The sequence below is a fragment of the Eleutherodactylus coqui genome, chromosome 6 (genome assembly GCF_035609145.1).
Source record: "Eleutherodactylus coqui strain aEleCoq1 chromosome 6, aEleCoq1.hap1, whole genome shotgun sequence".
NCBI lineage: Eukaryota > Metazoa > Chordata > Amphibia > Anura > Eleutherodactylidae > Eleutherodactylus > Eleutherodactylus coqui.
This window is the reverse complement of record NC_089842.1, coordinates 129,731,627-129,751,492: the sequence shown is the minus strand read 5'-3', so window position 1 is coordinate 129,751,492 and position 19,866 is coordinate 129,731,627. Positions and strand designations below refer to the sequence as shown.

Genomic DNA, 19,866 nt, shown 5'->3' with positions numbered 1-19,866 from the left:
TAGGATTACCCAGCCACACCTGTAGGATTACCCAGCCACACCTGTAGGATTACCCAGCTCCACCTGTAGGATTACCCAGCTCCACCTGTAGGATTACCCAGCTCCACCTGTAGGATTACCCAGCCCCACCTGTAGGATTATCCAGCCACACCTGTAGGATTACCCAGCCACACCTGTAGGATTACCCAGCTCCACCTGTAGGATTACCCAGCTCCACCTGTAGGATTACCCAGCTCCACCTGTAGGATTACCCAACCCCACCTGTAGGATTACCCAACCCCACCTGTAGGATTACCCAGCTCCACCCGTAAGATTACCCAGCTCCACCCGTAAGATTACGCAGCTCCACTTGTAAGATTACCCAGCTTCACTTGTAAGATTACCCAGCTCCACTTGTAAACCTTGTGGCCGGCACCTGGATTTGTCATATTAAACAGCATGACGAGTACAGGTGCCGGCCTCATTTAGTGGAGCCCTGCCTATGTTTAGCAGTATAGACACTCTGCCATGTAATAGCAGCCTAACCGCGCTCCAACTGCAGAAACTATTCTGCTCCACCTATAGGAATAACTCCCACCACCTGTAATATAAGGTATCCGTGCTCCACGTGTACTGATTTAGATACTATAGCATGTTGCAGTAGTACCATGTGAATGTAACTTAAGCACCTGTAGAGATAATCACTCTCCACATTTAGGAATAAATGTGCTCCACCTGTAGAATAAATTTGCTTCAACTGTAGAATGAATGTGCTTCACCTGCAGAATGAATGTGCTTCACCTGCAGAATGAATGTGCTCCACTTGTAGAATAAATGTGCTTCACCTGTAAAATGAATGTTCTTCACCAGTAGAATGAATGTGCTTCACCTGTAGAATGAATGTGCTTCACCTGTAGAATGAATGTGCTTCACCAGTAGAATGAATGTGCTTCACCTGTAGAATGAATGTGCTCCACCTGTAGAATGAATGTGCTTCACCTGTAGAATGAATGTGCTTCACCTGTAGAATGAATGTGCTCCACCTGTAGAATGAATGTGCTCCACCTGTAGAATGAATGTGCTTCACCTGTAGAATGAATGTTCTCTGCCTGTAGAATAATTGTGCTCCACCTGTAGAATATATGCGTTCCACCTATAGAATGAATGTGCTCCGCCTGTAGAATGGATGTGCTCCGCCTGTAGAATGGATGTGCTCCGCCTGTAGAATGGATGTGCTCCACCTGTAGAATATATGGGCTTCACATGTAGAATGAATGTGCTCCGCCTGTAGAATGAATGTGCTCCGCCTGTAGAATGGATGTGCTCCGCCTGTAGAATGGATGTGCTCCGCCTGTAGAATGGATGTGCTCCGCCTGTAGAATATATGGGCTCCACCTGTAGAATGAATGTGCTCCTCCTGTAGAATGAATGTGCTCCACCTGTAGAATGAATGTGCTCCACCTGTAGAATGAATGTGCTCCACCTGTAGAATCGGCTCCGCGTGAAAACCGAGCCGATTTACGTTCGTGTGAATGCAGCCTTAGTCAGACGAGCGTATATATACACGGCCGGACGATTTTAGCGACCATGTGAGGCATTGGTTTCCAATGCATTCGATCACATGGGCGAACATGGGGCGTGTAAAAAGGTCACACTGTAAAAAGTAGAACATACGAGACTGAAGTCCGCACCTGTTATTATACGCTGGGTAAAAAGATAGTTCTGGATCTATCTTTCGACCCAAATACATTGGCGGCGGGGGAAAAAAGGGAGGGGGCAGTTTAGCAGCGTCCAATGCAGGGAAGAGCTTATAGGTGCCTCTATTTAGGCATTTGAAGTCATTCCAAGGATCTATGGAATTTCTGGGCTGTGTCGTATTTTGTCGCTAAAACATCGCACACGGCCGTGTGAATGGATGGGAAAACGCTAATTAAGCTCAGGACTTGATCACGGAAAATCGTCCATTCATGCGAATTCTCGGTGTATCCGAACAAACGTAAAAATGCATACGCTGGTGTGAAGGAGCACTTAGGTTGCTATTACACACAGTGTTCCTCCCCTGTAAAATGCAGCAGAGAAATGCTGATTGCGATCGCCACCTGAACCCGTCACAGCGATTGAACTGACAAGTCCAGCTGCTGGCCGCAATCAGCGCGCCTCCGTCTGAGGGGGGAAACACTTGTGTAGTAGCAGCCTTAGGATCCTTGTACAGGGGAAGACCAATTGGTAAATTGATTGCTGAACAACGCAAGCAAGTCATTAATGTACACAAGGTATGCACTTATATGTTATAATAATAGTTTATTATAGCTGTGATCGCTCATCTTCTCTCCTCTCTTGCTGTTTCCATTACTAGGGCTACAGATGACTAGTTACATGCGAGGTTATACTGCAATTAAACAATAAAGTTAGGTTATCATAAAAGATGCTATCAACAACCAATGAGTGACTCACCGGCGATCGTTTGTTCACTTTTGCTCAAGCAGATTTTTCAGGCGATAATTGCAATCACTCTGTGTAAAAAGCTCCTAAAGTTTATGGACACCTTCCATGGCAAAGTTTTTTTACTTAAATGCACGTATTTTAGGCTAAAAATCATTTTCGCAATGCGGTTTTATTAAAATTTTGCAGCATTTGCAGTCAGAGGCTTTATTCACATGAGCGTATATCGGCCATGCTTTCAAGCCCCGAGCAGCCCATCTATTGCATTGGTTTCCCATGGCATGAAAATGCACCCGGCCAGCCAAGATAGCACATAAGAGTGCATTTCATCCGGGCGCTTTTACATTGGCCAGGAGAGATAGTTCAGGAACTATCTTCCCGGCTGGAATACGTCCGATCTCATAGACTCCTATGGGAGCCTATGGTAGCTGCCAGAGAAGGGAGGTGGGAGGGAATTTAGCAGTGTGTCTGCTAAACTTCCACCCCCTTCCCTCCTTCTCTCCGCCCCTTGCTGGTTGTTTGAAATGGGAGGGGGCGGTAGCTAGTTGCTAAGCAGCCGAAAGGGGGTGGGAGTTTTGCATTCTAGCTCCCGCCCCTACCCAACCACTTTCCTTGCCAAGCGCTGTTGAGTGGGCACAAAGGCGGAGGCAGTTTAGCAGAGTATTGTCTCACACCGCCTGTCGGCATTCCGGGCTTGGCATATGTGCGCCGGACCTGGGCTGTCTGAATGGGCGCACATTTGTGCACACATTCACGCGATTGTCAGTCGCGCTATGGCTGTGAGACAGCCGACAGAAAATCACTATGCGCGTGTGAATGAGCCCTAAAGGACCATTTACACAGGCCAGTGATCTTGAACGAGAGTTCATTAGGAAGCTCATTCATCCAATTATTGACCTATGCATTTATGCAACTGAAAATATAATTGCTCTTGGAAGAACATCACCCCATGTGAACAGGCAATATATTACCAAGACTGTACCTGAGACAAACTAATGTATTAAAGGGGTTTTCTCACTTTTTTCAATTGGTGACCTATCCTAAGGGCAGGTTATCAATAGATGAGCATCGGAGACCAACCGCTATATGAATGAATAGCTAAGAGCTATGTGTGATTGGCTGAGCGCTCAGCCAATAGCTAAGCAGTAGCTGCTATTGGCTGAGGCCTCAGCCAATCTGCGCAGCTCTTTCAGGAGGCAGGGATTTTTAAATCCCCGACTGCTGAAAGAGCTTCATAGCAGTGCCGGGGAGCCAGCAGGAGGACAGGGCTGAGTGCAGGAGAGGTGAGTATGATTTTTAAAATTTTTTTTCACATTTATTGATGATTATCAGGGAAGGGCTTATATTTCAAGCCCTTCTCCGATAATCATTCTGCGGGGCATGGCTGAAACCATTGATTTCAATGGGATCGGCAGCAGTGCCGATCCCATTGAAAGCAATAGAATAGAATGCCGCGGACTTCTGCCACAGCTGTGACAGCTGTGGCAGGAGTTTCCTTCATCCCCGCAGGGACTGAAGTCAGCAGCATTCTCCCTATGCTAGCCCCATTGAAAGCACTTGCGATATGCCGGTTCTATACCGGCCTCTTTCTTGCGCTGCGATGCGAGATTTTTCCCGTGCTCTCGCAGCGCAAGAAAGAAAATATCGCCAGTGGGTGGGAGCCCTAACTCACACATCATCTGTTTGTTTCCATAAGATTCTGATAAATAATTAGGTAAAATTATTAAATAGAAATAAATATGGAAATAAAAATAATATTCCCAACACTCGGACCTCCTTCCTGCCTCTGCCCAGTCCAGCAATTCATTAGCAGGATTTGTTTTAGTTCATATTGATCAATAACCATTGCTGAGATATTTGTCTGTAATTAACCAGATTTCTGTCATCAGTGTAATATGTCCTCCTTGGTGAAGAGAATGGAGGACCCGGCTCCAATTCCACCAATCCCATAGGACACCACATTTCTAGTGTAATTGATAAGTGGGGTCATAACCTCATCTATGGATTGTGCGGGGCAAAACTGGCATCAATCCAACATTGTAAATGATCCCAATGTGTGAAAACCCACCCTACAACATCCTGGCTGATTTAGATCCGAACTGAAGGATAATTCAGCTCTTAGGCCTCATGCCCACAGCTGGGTTGGATTGCGTTTGTGAAATATCACGGTGGAATCAGACCCGGTGCCCCCCAGTGACCCCATACTCGCCTGTCCATGTCTGCAGCAAGTGTCTCGCCCGGCGAGCTGGTGTGCGTATGAGGTGCAGGGCATGACGTGCCAGCACTGGGCTGTGACGCGGATTCCCTCGATACTTCTGCTGTGCCCATTGTGTGGAATATCGCCGAACAGACGGCTTCCATATCACTCAAAATTCGTTCAAACAATGGCTTTTGAGTGATGATCATTGCGTGTAAACTAGAGATGAGCGAGCACGCTCGGATAAGGCAGTTACTTGAGGCAAGCATCGCTCTTCTCGAGTAACTGCATTCTCGTCCGAGCAGGCTCGGGGGGGGGGAGATCCCCCTCCTCCCCACGCTCACACCCGCCGTCCCCCTGAGCCTGTTCGGACGAGAATGGAGTTACTCGAGAAGCGCGATGCTCACTCGAGTAACTGCCTTATCCGAGCGTGCGTGCTCATCTCTAGTGTAAACGCTTCTATCTTTCACTCTTCTGCTGAACGATGATTTTTAGGTGAGCATAAAATCCATAGTTCAGCTGGAGAGAGATAGCAGGGACCACATGCTGGGATTTGCAAACAGCTGCTGGAGGCTTATTTACATGCAAATGAAGCTTATAAAGTATTAATGAGCATCATTGCCTGTTTATATTTTAAGCAAAATTATCGCTAGAACTGTCAATCTTTCAATCGTTTGAAAGATTGTCTTTGCGTGTAAATAAGCCTTAAGACAGACCCCTCCTATAAATCATATTAGTAAGACTAATAATGCACTGTGGACTCTAATAACAATTTTAAACATTCACAATTTCAACAATTAGAAGTAAAAAATGCTTGTCCTGTCTTACCTCTCAATGTGCTCTCAGCCAACCAAACAGCTCAGAGCAGGCAGCTGGGTGTAAACGCCATAAGTGTGAGCACAGTTTCCTGGCCTTTTCCAGCACTGGATGTAAACCTGGGTAATTGTTTAGGATGCGCTGCACTACCAGGTTTATCACATGGACCAGGCAAAGTACATGTGTGAGATTGTATAGGCGAAGGGCTGCCAGACTAGACTAGACAGGGTCAGCCGTCAACAGCATTTCGGCCGAGTGGCTGTACCCTGATTGGCAGAGGAGTTTTAGAACAGCATTTTGCCGGTTGTCACATGAACCACAGTATGGAGGTCGGATGTTGAGAGATGGTATGAAGAGGTGGTGGAGGAGGGGGATTAATGAGGGGCCAGACAAAGATACATATCCCACAACTCTTGGGGGTACCATTAAACATGGACCACCACTTTCGGTTTCATGCCCCACCTGAAGGGCATTGTCCCAGTGTGCTGCTAGGGATATGTAATACCCCTGGCCAAGCGTCCATGGTCAGGTGCACACTGATAGCGTTCTTAAATGCCAGGGATACATTATCACTCACATGGCATTGCAGGGTAGGGACGGCTTTTTGGCAAAGAAATAGCAGCTGGGCATCTAATACTGTGGATTATTATGAAGCATCACGCTGCAGAAGGCATCTGTGTCCACTAGCCGGAAGGGCAGCATTTTCATTGTTTTTCTGCGACACCCTATTCACTGCCTATGTAGGAGTAGCGTGCTGTGCCACAACATTCACCTCTTCACCACCACCCTCATAAGCTGCTATCATGACTCTCCCTGTCTGTCCATGTTAGGTCAAGCAGCTCCTCATCTTTCACCTCCTTTTCCTCGCCCTTCGCCTCCTGAGTGAGCACTTGGAGCTGGCTTCTCAGTTTCCACATCCCCCTGAATATACATGTCCTGTGGAGGGCTGACCATGAGCACTGACCTACCCTGATCTTCCTCTTGGGAGGAAAAAATGGTTGGGCATCAGTGCATTCAATGTCTTGGTCCTCTCCTTTGGTCTTGGTTGTTTGGATTTCTAATTCCCAGTCATTGTTACAAGGCTTGTATAAAGAGTCTAACTTTGGCTTAAAGGAATGCTGCCTTCCAATACTGTGGAGGTATTATTCCATCTCCCTTATTTGCAGATTGTCCTGTTGAAATGCATGACCCTCAATGATCAAACAGCTCCCCAGACCGATCCATATCGACTATTTTGGAGGGTGCATGGTATTTGGCACAAGGTGAAGTAGAGGGGGAATTCTCATGGCCAACTAGTGCAGACTGACTGCTGTGTGCCTGTGACTGGGAGGAAGAGGAGGTGATGGTACTTGAGGCATGCTGTGTCATCCACAATGTTAAGAAATTTGTAGATGAATGTATCAGTTAATTGTTTTTCTATTAGACTGTAGGCTAGAAAGATATAGCAAGATACTAGTATAAGTAGTGAAAGGGTTAAACGAAACATTTTCTTTACCAGTGAATGGTATGGGATAAAGACAAAAAGAAGATAAGACTGTCTCCCTGATCCCCCCTTGCATACCTTCTCACTGAAATCATTACGGTTTCTTTGTATGTCACAGTTACACCTTAAAAGCCACAGCCCCTGAGAGACACGGTATATGAGAACAGAAGGCTACAGAGTTTAGCTTGTATCTTTGTGAGCTGTCCCAGTTTGGTGCAGTGTGATTGAATTCCCTCAAACCCCACTGCTATGTATGTAAGGTCTGCAAATAATTCGTAGTGGCCAGACTGATGACTTTGAATGACATCTGAGGCCACAAACAGAGAACTGCAATATTCCCCACGCAAAAGCATAGTTTGTCAGACTGCTTTGCTGCTATATACATTGACAGCAGCAGAAATATTCCCTCTCCCAATGTACAGACCATGTTTCGTAAAGGCATATAAATGTGATGCAGCTTCTTTCTCTGTTTCCTCCAGTAGAACCCTGTTTACGTTCTCTGCTGGTATACAAGCTTTTACACCCAACAGCAATATATCCTCTGTAGAATATCTGTCCCTATTAACAAAAGACCACATGTTATATAGGCATATAAACATGATGCAGCTTCTCTGTCCTGTGCTCAACTGTAAAATGTCCACACTGTACCTAGATGAGCATCAATAATTATAATCCACTTGCATAAAGTTCTTTATGTTTGGAGATGACCTGGTGTTCTTATAAGTAACTTCTACAGAAATCCCCCAATCCCCAGCCCTGAGTAACCACAGTGAAGACACCTGATTGCGCCTGCAGTGACAAAGTCTATGATCCGGGTCACACACGCCTCCCCCTCTCCATCACTAATGGCCAAGTTCTCCGCATGGACAAAATCTGAACATCGTTTATTAAGTGCAAACAGCTTCGACCTTTTCACTGAGATGATAAAGATTCATCAGAGGTCGTTAAGCAAAGTTTGTAAATGATAAGAAAAATAAAGAATGAAATGAGAACAAATGGCGACTGGTACGGGAGGCTGTAATCATATACGGATAATGATTCCACACAGGAGAAGAGCACTGCAGCAGAGAGCAAACACTCTGCCTTTTAGGATGGGCCACTAACACTGCTCATCTTCAGCTTCCTGATTCGTGAATGGAATGAAAGAACCACAGTGAAGACTGACACTAGCAGCGTATTAAAGATCAGTGAGTGAACAATGCTTCTTTTCTCCATAATGCATTTTAGATTTAGGATCTGTGCAAAGCTGGGAGATGATACTTATAGCCTTAAGGTGTATACTTATATATATATATATAAGGTACACTTCTATATTTAAGGTGCTGAGCTGGCAGTTTGGTCTCCAGAGCCTCGCTGTCTGCCAGACAACTTGTTATCGAACCTAACAATGGCAGTTGTGTGAGCGATCACTCAGGTGCGGTGTGATTTTCTGCAGATGTTCCGGACATGATACTTCTAGACTTGTTCTTGTGCGGTGACATTGACCCACTTTGTTACATTGTTGAAGGCGGCTGAGGTTGTGGGGCTGTTTGTTTAACAGATTTTATTCCAATCTTGTGGTTTTTCTACTTTGTATTAAGTATGAGGTAAGTGCACTCCGAAGATGGTGAAGGCCACGGCGAGTGTGGAGCTCCGCCAGAGGATGTGGTAGGAATCATTTACTGTAGAGCAAGGTCCAGAGACTTAACCTCCAGGGCATGAGCGCAGAAAGTCATCTGAACCCAGCAACCTGCACAGGAAGGAGATGCTAGAGGACACCACCTACCTGCGGAGGTACCGGAGAGCAGATGAGCCCCGGGGAGAAAATCCCTGGTAGCGTCCACAAGTCATCTGCTGTCAAGATGTGAATAATTCTATTCAATCATTCTGTTTATGGGAAAGCTGGGGGACGCTGATAAACATAAGATCCATAGGGACTGTCATCCAACTTTCCTGATGCCTGAATGGCTAACTTGTCTCATTAAGCTGCAATATGTCACCTGAGCATGAATACTATTCCAGCTTATGGACCTGATAAAGGAGTAAGTACAATCCAGAAACATAAAATACTTGAAAATTCCACAGCGACTTGATGATTGTGAAGTTTTGTCCACACATGACAGGAGAACGGCACACAACATTCTCATTGCCATATCTAAGATCACTCCAATGTACATAAAATGAAAAACTAAAGTAACTTTACAAACAGTCTTGATTTTAAAATGTTGTGCAACGATCTCCTTTTGTGCAAACAGCTCCAATGCAGAGCTACGTGGCTCCATGGCAACAGACTACAAACAAAGGCTGTGTAGTCAGCTCCTCCAGTCATGTGTTACATTTGTTAGGTTAGCAAGAAGCAGGTGACAGATGGAAGCGTGTAACACATGACTGCAGGTGGGGGCTTTAACTTGATTACAATGACAAGGGCAATGATTGCGTAACATTTCCCTGAGGCTAACTTCACACAGGTGACTGCCATATGGTGCGGTGAATCCCGCCCCCGTATTGCCCTCACCATCTATATGAAAGCCCCAAGGATACGAGGCATTTTCATGTGAAAACAGCCTTGCATCACATCGGGAATGCGGGGATCCTCTGGCGGCTGTCAAAGCCGTGGCAGAGGATCACGGAGTTCTCCCATTACTTTCAAAGGGGCCGGTGCTGCTGCCGCTGGCCCAGTGAAAACAATGCGAGATGACGCAGCCAGATATAACATGCCGCAATTTGTTTCACGCATAGCATAGCATTGAATGGGGTTCATATTTGTGCGAAATTCATCTCAAAAGGCACAAATCTCATGCGATTTTATCACCTGTATGAAGCCAGTTTTAGGCCTGATTCACACGAGCACATGCGTATTTGCGTGCACATGAGCATAGCCTTTTTACTAAATCAACAATGCTTTTTTCCTCCCTGCAGGGTTGTGGACGCTGGAACCTCTCCATTGAATGAATCTGACGCCGTGCCCCTAAGAGACTGTGACACGGTAAATAGAGATTCCCCACAATTCAGGTTAAGAATCAATGCTAGCACAGCTCATGACAAATGATCAGGAAATGGAGTTGGAAGTGAGATTTCATGCGTCTGAATATTTGGTGACAGCGAACCTGAGATTTCACAATGTAACGGGAGGAAGAACGCGGTGTCGTCCTGGGGGCCCTAAATTAAATCAAACCTGAAATAGGTTCATCTATTTCCTGATCTATCAAGCGGTAATAGAGATAGCCCTGGAACGGAATCAAATAAGCAACGATTAATTACATGTAATCTAAGACTTAATAAACTCATCACATCGTGGGAAGGTTAACATGGCAGAGAAGCAGGAGGAAACCACAGGGGCGGGGATAAGATTGCCGAAAATGAATATCAGTAAATGTTGTGTTTTTATATAATAGATCATTTCCCCTTAAATAAAAGTCAAGAAAACCCCCCTAAAATTATCAATTCAGCTTCCTTATAGTTATAGCTGCATCTAAGAAAACTGGGTGATCACCCTTGGGGGATTGTCAGGGTGGTGTCACATCTGTGCTCAGGATTCCCCTCTCCTGCTCTGATTGGGGAGCAAGAAAGGGGAATCCCTGTGGTGAACGGCTTCTTTTCAGGAAGGAACCGCACAGCACTGGATGGACCCATTAACTATAATGCGGTCCGTTCAGTTTCCGCTCAGGTGCCCAGCTTTTAGATGGAAGATAAAGTGCAGCATACAACGCTTTTTCTTCCGCTATTTTGACCTGGATCTGCATTGAAAGCTCCGACCGGAGGACCCAACACATATGTCAAACCAGCCTTACAGTGTTGTTTCTTCTCGGAGTGGAGAGCCACTATTCTTGCTTTTAACCCTTTTCCAATCTAATTTTCGATTCACGGTTTCCTAAAAGGCTTTCTCTTTTTGCTGTTATACAACGGTGCCATCTGCTGGCTAAAGCCAGTGTGTGTGCGCCAGAGAGGCTCCGACAGCAGAGTGGCTGGTAATAGACGGTAAGAATACCCTGTCGGACGTCTTCTGACATCAGAATGTAGGAAGACGTCAAACAGTGGATTGGATAGGGTTAAAATAACAGAACCCCAACAAGCCCCTATAGTAAACTGACTGGATCTTCTGGGCACTGCTGGGATCCACTGTATGACGGATCTGGCATACTATGAAAGGGATTCCGTGGCACAGTTGTGAAGATAGCCTTACTATGTTGCTCTTTCTATGACTTCACACTTTGTTATTATAATAGTATTTTGCTTTATTACTCTTTTACTGCTGCTATATCGCTATTTACATCTCATAATTGAATTCCCTGCGATTCGCTGTTAATGTATCACCCTGTGAATGTGACATTCATCTACTTTGTGCTGTCGTATTTCACATATCGAAGTTCAGCTCCATGTTCATTTTACTTGGCAAATGCAATTTAAACAGATTTTTTTTCATAAAGTTACAGCAATCATTTTTTATTTTCCCGGGAGCCGTCTTGGGGCTCATTCATCTCTTGTTTCCTCTGATTTGTCATTATGCGTCTGTCACTTCTAGAACATATGATCATAAAGGTAAAGCTCTGTGACCTCCACCTTATGTTCCCCCTCCCCAGAGCTGCCGTACCATGTGACCTGCGCCCCCTCATTCATTATGTAATCACTGCTCCCCGGTTCCTTCTGCATTCATTTAAGACGACGCTCAATATGATGCATTGCTGCAAGGGGACAACAACTCAAACTGACACCATTTACATGAGTGCTGGAGCCACGCTCGACATCACAATGCTGATTATACATGAACAGAGCTCCTCTCTGACAACTTGGACAAATGGTGCTCCATACTCTACCTTCTACCACTGCCAATGATATAAAGTGTGGCGACGTGGGACACAAGGACGCCAAAACACCCGTCCTTGTATTGTCATTAAACAGTATAATCAACACAATAAAAAGTTCATAAAAATAGTAATTTTATGACTACTTAGACCCATAAGAAATGGCTTCCAGAAATAGCGCCACTCCTATTCATGGATGCGTCTGGTTTTGCAGCTCAGGCTCATACACTTGAATAAGACACATGCACAAGAGGGCGCCGTTTCTGGAAAGCAGCACACAAGTTTAAGAATACAGTAGAAAGTACCTGTTACCATGCAGCGCCTGCCGGGGGCGCTCGTAGGTCTGGGTGGCGACATGCGTGTGTGTGCGCCTGTGAGTACAGCTCCATGCACAAGCCCCTGTTTATGGGATTCTGCTGGGAGGTGTCGCCTCCCTCTCTCCACCCCTGGGCGGAGGCTTCTGCTTATAAGGCTGGCAGTGAGGTTCATTCACTGCCAGTTATTGGTTTCTGTTCAGTGTGCTAGCATCCTGCCTCTGGCAGTCTCCTGTTTGTCAGCTTTTGCCATATCTACCAGGTTATCCATCTGCCTCGGTCTGCGTGTATTTCCTGTCGGTATTCTACCCTGTTCCATCTTGGTACGCCAGTCCCCCCTCTCGTTCCCTAGCGAGTGTAGGGACTGCCACCCCGTTGCCCGCCTGGGCCTAGCTAGGAGTGGAGGCAAGTAGGCAGGGACAGGGGTTGCGGGTAAGTTCTAAGGCAACCCAGGCTGTCGTATCATCGGGTAGGATACCGTAACAGTATCATATGATGCTAATTTACATTGCAAATGCATTGATTTTCATTTTTAGTACTGCTCTTGATCTAGATCATGTCTTCTACTCCAGTCGCACCGATGCTGCATTCAAAGGGGAGGGAGGGGGGGGGGGGGTACAATGTAGGAGCTCTGATGGCACAACCAGTTAGAGGTTTTACTATCTTTTAAAGTCATGGCATATTGCTAGGATATACCGTCACATTGTGATTAGGGTCACCAATCCTGAGAACGAGGGACTGTGGTGCTGCTGTAGGGCTGACTCCCCTACTTACTTTTCCCTGTGCAGTGACACTCCTGGCCACCAGGCTGTGCAGTGAATTGTAGTTGTCTCCATTCATTTGGTAAGGGTAACATCATGGTATCATAGTATGTAAGGCCGAAAAAAGACATATACCCATCCAGTTCAGCCTATTACCCCCCCCCCCCCCCCACAAAAAAAAAAAAAAATCCCTCCTGACTCCAATCTGGCAACTAGAATAATCTCTGGATCAACAACCCTTTTGACATTATTAATGATTGATTATTATCAAATTTGCCATCACCATGTTCTCAGGCAGAGAATTCCATAGTCTCACTGCTCTTACAGTAAAGAACCCCCTTCTATGTAAGTCTGGAAACCTTCTTTCCTAGTAGAGGATGCCCCCTTGTTACATTTACAGTCCTGGGTATAGATAGATGATGGGAGAGATCCCTGTATTGTCCTCCAATTTATCTATACATAGTTATTAGGTCGCCCCTCAGCCAGTTGAAAAACTCCATATAGCCATCCCTTTGGTCAGATTTGTACCTACAACTCCAGTACTGCAAGTCAGCAGCTAATGGCTGAGTAGCAATTCTTGAGAAAAATAAACACAGTGAGAACATACAACCTCCATGTAGATGTATGTCGTTAGATTTAAACCTAGAACCCTAAAGTTACAAGGCAACAGCCACTGAGCCATCAAGCTTTTTCCTCCAGCTGCTCCCTTACTTCAGAGCAGGAGAAAGCAAAGAATAAACTCAATGAAAACATAAAAAACTCCATACAGAAATTGTCCATGAACATAGAACCCTGGTGTTACAAAGCAACAGTGCTAACCACTAAGCCACCAAGCTTCTTCCTCCTCCTGCTTTGTTTCTCTCCAGAGGAAGAAGAGAAGGGAAAAATTGTCTTCTTCTCCTCCTTCCCCTTCACCTCCTACCAGAGGTGTAACTTGAATCTCCTGGGCCCCAATGCAAAACCTGTAACAGGGCCCCCAACTATAATGCTTTATTCATAGTACTGTGCTTCCTATATGGAGAAGAGAGGTCTTATGGCCCCCTAAGGCTCCTCGGCCCAGGTACAGCCGCATCCCCTCCATCCCTTATAGTTACGCCAGTGCCTCCTACTCATTCACTTTCTTCTTCTCAATCTCTTCTGGAAGAGATAGAGGAAGGAGAATAAGCAAGAAATATAGAAGTAAGTCATTACCACTGTTGCCTTACTGCACTGGAGTCCTTGCTTCAAATTTGACCAAAGGCAACATCTGCCTTGCAGTGCTGGATTTGTAGATTCAAATCTGACCAAGGAAAATGGTTACATGGAGTTTTTTAAATTTGATGTTGCCCTTAGGCTACCTTAAGCTACATGAGTTTCACACGTGGTAGAGGATCGGAAGTGTTTTCTATTGACTTCAATGGGAAACCTTGCATGCAAATCACACAGCATATGACTCTATTCAAAAGAATGGGGTTCATATCTGTGTCTTGCAGCGCACAAATCTCATGCGATTTCCTTGTGAAACCAGCCTTAATGAGATGTGAACCTAGGTCCCAGCGTTGCAAGGCAATGGTGCTAACCACTGAGCCACACTCATTGAAAAGGCACCACTACCAAATGCTGAAAGATGGATGTACATAAGTGGAAAGCTTACAGCTGTTTTTCACTTCTGATTTCCATTTTTAATAAAACTGGATTAGTCAAAAAAACCCTAGTGTGAATGTAGCCTTATAAGAGAAAATTGTGCCTGACATGTCTACATAGTGGCAGTTAACATGTTATGCCCTGTGAGCCATTTTGATAGATTTAGAGCATTTGTCATGACTTTCAGTCTCTTCTAAATTATTGCATCTTATGACACCGTTGATAAATCTCCCTGAATATGTCTTACGGTGCTGAGGACATAAGACGGGTGTGAGGGACCGGACGTGATCAGAACATTCTAGACAGTTCTACGGTTCACAGACTTCTCAATAAAGAAAAATATGAGCTCGGCACTTTATCTTTTTCTGTAAGTAATGTGACATTCCAGCGCTTTCTGTGGTTTGGCAACTTTCCCCCCCCCAGAAATAGGAACCTTCTGAGCCTGGAGCCGAGATGCTGCCAAGATCTTCTTGATGCTTGGAGTTGGCAGGAGACCAGATGGAGCTTCAAGTGTTTCCTGGTGTCTGACATTCGGGGGCTCCTGACAACATCAGGGTGATGGGTTATCAGATACATATTAGATAGGAGCAAAAGTGGAGGACCTGGGTGGCACTGCTCAAATGTTCTCCCCCAGCTGTGGCATGCACAATGAAGTTATTGAATGAGTGATATACTTACCTCCCCCACTTAAGAGGGTGTCTAAAAATGAATCATATTCGAGCATTATTACAACTATAGACATTACAATACATTTATTGTTTCTTCTGTCCCCCGACGTCTATTTGCTGATCTCAGTGTATTTAAAGACCCCACAATCTGCTCAGGTCACCTTCGTTGTGCTTACTGATTGGCATCACAACCCATTCCCTAACTGGTTTTGGGCGGTCAACCTAGGCCATTGTCCTCACCCCCCCATTTCCAACGATACTTGCTGAGGACAAGACCCCCACCTTTGATTCCTTTGTTGTCTTAGCCCACTAGGGAGCGTAAAAAGAACCCCTTCATTGCCTTAGAGCACCAATGAATTTATTATTAACCTTTTAACTACCATACACCAAAGATGCTGAACAAGGGGCCCTACTTTACTTGTTGCCCATTTTTGATAAAGTAAGCCTTGTTCCCATCTGCTTCATCTATCTCTAAATTCTGAGGTGCAAGTTACTGACTTCTGCCTCTCGTCTATGGCCGCCTCTGGGGTCACATCCTGTCTCCGGACCCTGGCTGAAGTATCTGCACTTTTCAGTTCTGTTTCTTTTCTCCTTGTTCTTAAGGATTGCTCTAAATGTAAAACATATCCCAGAGAGTGAAGGGAGCGGCTGTGACTTGTCCGCCTTGTTTTCCATAAAAGTAAAGGTTAGAAAACGTGACACGAGTTGGCAGAAAATGCAAATTTTAAACTTGATTTGACCTGAAAGAAAATGTTCCAATAATTTGCAAACATTTCATTTTACCAGAAAACAGATGCCAGAGTCCTGTCATTTCCTGCCCCGCTGCAGCCGGCCGCCCTTCATGCTGCCTCAGATTAGTGATGTCCACAGAGCAGTGATAAGTGCATCCAGCGTGCAACATCCTGCAACATGAAGGAGGTATGGCGGGAGAAGTGGCTGTAACCGGCTCCGAGAGCGCCACCTAGTCCTGATACTGGTAGTGCAGAGCCGAATTCCTAAATTTGTCTTTCACATTTCATGCTTTACAGGAATTGTGGGATAAAGTAAGAAATTAAAAGACCTCAATCCTCCTCCCATTCTTCACTCAGTGTCAAACTCACCATAAGGAGTAGTTCTGGCATGATTATATGTATATACATGTAGTACATGTGAATATATAAAACTGTGTAATATATGTTTTATATGAAAAATGTCATCTTTGCCTTCTTACACCAGGCTGTAGATCCTCTGGTCATCTGTCATCTTTTACCAAATCCCCTCAGTCCTCAAAAATTGATCAATACTAAGGGTATGTTTACATGGGACAACTGTCGGAAACCAAGCACCCGGGAATCATCCTGTGCTGTCACATGGGAGCGATGATCACCCACTGAATGAAGACAGAGCGCCTCTTCTTGCCGCCCGCCTCCGTTCGCAGTAAACATAGATGAGCGGCTGCCTGAATACATAGGCCGATAGTCGCTCAGGTTTTAAGGTCAGCTGTGTTAGGGTATTTTTACTCTGGCTGACAGTCAATTGTAATCGCTCATTTGAGTAATTACTTGGTTGACTATCGCCCAGTGTAAAAATACCCTAAGGGCTTAAACAGGCGAACGTGTTTGCATACGTTTTTGCATGTGTGAAACTCGCGCCCACAAAACGTAACAAAGCGAACACATTGATTGCACGTGAGAAAAGATAGGTCTTGGCCTATCTTTCTGCATTTTACTGGGAAGGCTGCCATAGAAGCTTATGGCAGGTCAAAAACATCAAGGGGAAGGGTGCGACCCTGAGGATAATGCAGCGAAAAGAAGACAGCTGGCCCTTTTAGGCTATAATAACCACTGTATTCCACGAAAATGGAGTAGCGCGCACGGGCTATGTCATCTTGAGTGCAAAACTTACATTACTGTGTGCTGGCACACGCGTATTAGCCTCAGTATTGCCATCTCAAAACCTTGCTCATGTGCAAATACGCGCCATTGTAGAAAGCAGATTTGCGCATATGTTTGTCTACCAAAGCTTTAACAATCGATAGTATACAGTGAGTAGAGAGATGGAGCTCCCAGTGTCTAGGTGGCTGCATTCTGTGAGAGGGGCCAGAGAGCGGCAGGTGGGGGGTATTCATCTTTGAATGACTGCCTGTTTGCAAAGCACAGGAGTGATAGTCGTTGGGCAGTTGCCGGTTGCATAAGTGCCCCACAGTCGCCTCATCTAAAACGACTCTTAAAACTAGAAAGTCTTTAAATGTACCAAACTTATAAGAGTTCATCCACACTGGCGTTAGGGTCAGTTAAGCATTTCCGTTTCTCTGTTACATTTGAGGAGCAGAGAAGTGGAAATAAAAACAAAATTAAGTATTTCTATTTTGTTCCCTATTGATTTCAATGGGTTTTCATTAAAAACGGCTAAACATTTCCATTTATTTCCCTTCCATTTCATTTCTGTTTTTCCATATGGAACAAATAGTGCAGTCAACTGCATTATTTGTTGCATTTGAAAAATGGAAATGGAACGGAATGGAGTTAAATAGAAATGAATCAATTTTTTAATGAAAACCCATTGAAATCAACGGGGGAGCAAAACAGAAACTTTTAATTCATTTTTTATTTCTGATCCTCTGCTCCTCAAACAGAACAGAGAAACGAAAATACTTAACTGAGCCTTCGCCAGTGTGGACGAATCCTCACAGTGGCTCTGCTGGATGATTAATCTGTTGAACTTTAAGGCTGTCTAGACTAACTTTATGCCATCTATTAGCTATGTTTACAACCAAAATTTCGTCATTTTTTTAACACACAGTGTTGCCTTTCAATTGTAAATCTGCTCCGATGTGTATATACAGAGACAGCAGTAGAAAAGGAGCCAGGTCATCCATTACAACCCCAATCCCCATTGCCTGTCCAACTAGGTCTCAATATATCCAAGACTGCAGTCTTCACTGGTTGGCCAGTTGGATTCATACACAACATATCATATCACGGACTACAGAAAGCAGTTCAAGATGTGAGGCAACCAATCAATGACCCCAACAACCACAGCGGACTAAGAACTTTGAATGAACATAGGGAGGAGAAGGAGTACAGAACGTGCAAAATTTCAAGGGTGTAAAAATCTTACCATAATCCTCAGAAAAGCCAAAAGACTCCCGAAGTCTCTCCGTAGCGCCAGAAATATGTCACCTTCCTTATATCGTCTCCTTCTCACCACCACTTATTAAACTCATTTTAGATGTACGTATATTGTGGGAAGGTACTGGCCGGTGCTGGGACCTCACTGGAATATTGTGCTGTTCCTTACCATTGTGGTCTTGGCTGCACGGGGCTCCTGCTGATTTTGACACATTCAGATTAATGATTCAACATCTGAAGCACAGGAGCAAAGTAATTATTCTACAGTAAATTATGGTCTATAGATTACGGCTGCGTTCATGAGTCAAGCCACGGAGTCACATGGAGGTATTGGAAGGACAAAGCGTCCTCTGGAGCAGAAGAAATAATAAGAATAATAATAGTGTTTTATTTTTCAAACTTTGCAAAAATACTTTAATTAGTACAATTTCAAAGTCTGTATACTTACCTTGTGACACTCAGTTGTATATATTTGTGTTCCCTTCTTTTATTTACCATTGCTTCTTCTTGCTCACTTCCACTTCTCTCGATTCACCCATGGATTTCTCTCTCGCGCATCTACTTCCCTTTATTCAGCCGATACTTCCTCTTCCTACCTCTATTTCACTCCAATCAGCTGTTACTTCCTCTTCCTCTCTTCTACTTTTCCCTGCTTATACACATTGCTTCCTTCCTCTCACATCTACTTGTTTCTGTTCACCTATTACTTCCTCTTCCTCATTTCCACTTCTCTCTATTCACCTGTTACATTCCCTTCCTTCCTCGGTCAACTCTTTCCTTCCGACACTTCATCTTTTTCTTCTCTACTCGACGGTCCTTCCTCTTCCTGTCCATTCCTTATTCTCTCCAATAGTCATCTGTACATTCCTTGTTCTCGCTGTTCTTACCTGCACAAGTGTAGCTTGACTTTCCCTTACCCAGGGCACTGATATTGTTTTTGCTTTAGTCCTGTATCTTAGCAAATTGGCAAAGTGGCCATTGGTGCTCACTTGGCACTCAGCAGTTGTGGCTCATGCCAAGCAGACCACCATTAACAATGCTTCTGTCTACCTGTGCCTTCTTCTCATGGACTCATCCTCTTCTTTGGTCACTTATAGAACTTCGTTGACTTTCCTCTCTTTGTCTCCAGAATTTTTACTACTTTTTAAAGAAAAATACCAAATAAGTAAAATTCACTCCCCCTATGCCAAATTTCTCAATGACTTCACCAACTGGAGGGAAAAGCTATGAATTCATTGAGAAAGTCACAAACGGTCAGCCATCTGTCTGCCTCATCCTGCCAGACAATCAAATTACCCCCCTTTACTAATATTAATGACTTGTCTGCTACTGTAGGTGTTGCTGCTGACACCATAAAATGTGACTTGGAGCGCAGCTGAGAATCATGGAAGGACATGGCTGCTATTCAATATTCACATTGACTGGATACCGCAACATTCATTTGACATTTTAGCCGCTCCATCTCCAGATACACTTCAGTGCTGCAAATCCAGACGTTTTTCTCAGCGTTTCCTGAAATGCAGCCTCCATCCTCCTGGCCCGAGTTCCTCCCTGGCCTGGGGACGTTCCAACTAGTCTAGATTTCTATCTCCCTCTGAAGACAAGTAACACAATCCCCTATCACAGAGAGCAGCTTCTCATTACAATGACTTCAGACATTTCTGCTTGTGTATAATCCACTTCCATGCTGCA

At 44.7% G+C, this 19,866-nt stretch overlaps 1 long non-coding RNA gene across 2 annotated transcripts in view; it reads left to right on the top strand.

The window, feature by feature from the left end:
- LOC136631456 (uncharacterized) overlaps window positions 1-19,604 on the top strand; it is an 81,309-nt gene extending 61,705 nt beyond the window's left edge. The window contains exons 3-5 of one of the 2 annotated variants that reach the window (XR_010793020.1): window positions 9,816-9,882; window positions 15,851-15,982; window positions 19,510-19,604. This is a non-coding gene — a long non-coding RNA (uncharacterized lncRNA). Of the gene's footprint in view, window positions 1-9,815; window positions 9,883-15,850; window positions 16,178-19,509 lie in introns of those variants that run through there. The other variant, XR_010793019.1, reaches the window with a different exon arrangement.
- The last annotated feature ends 262 nt before the right edge of the window (window positions 19,605-19,866 follow it).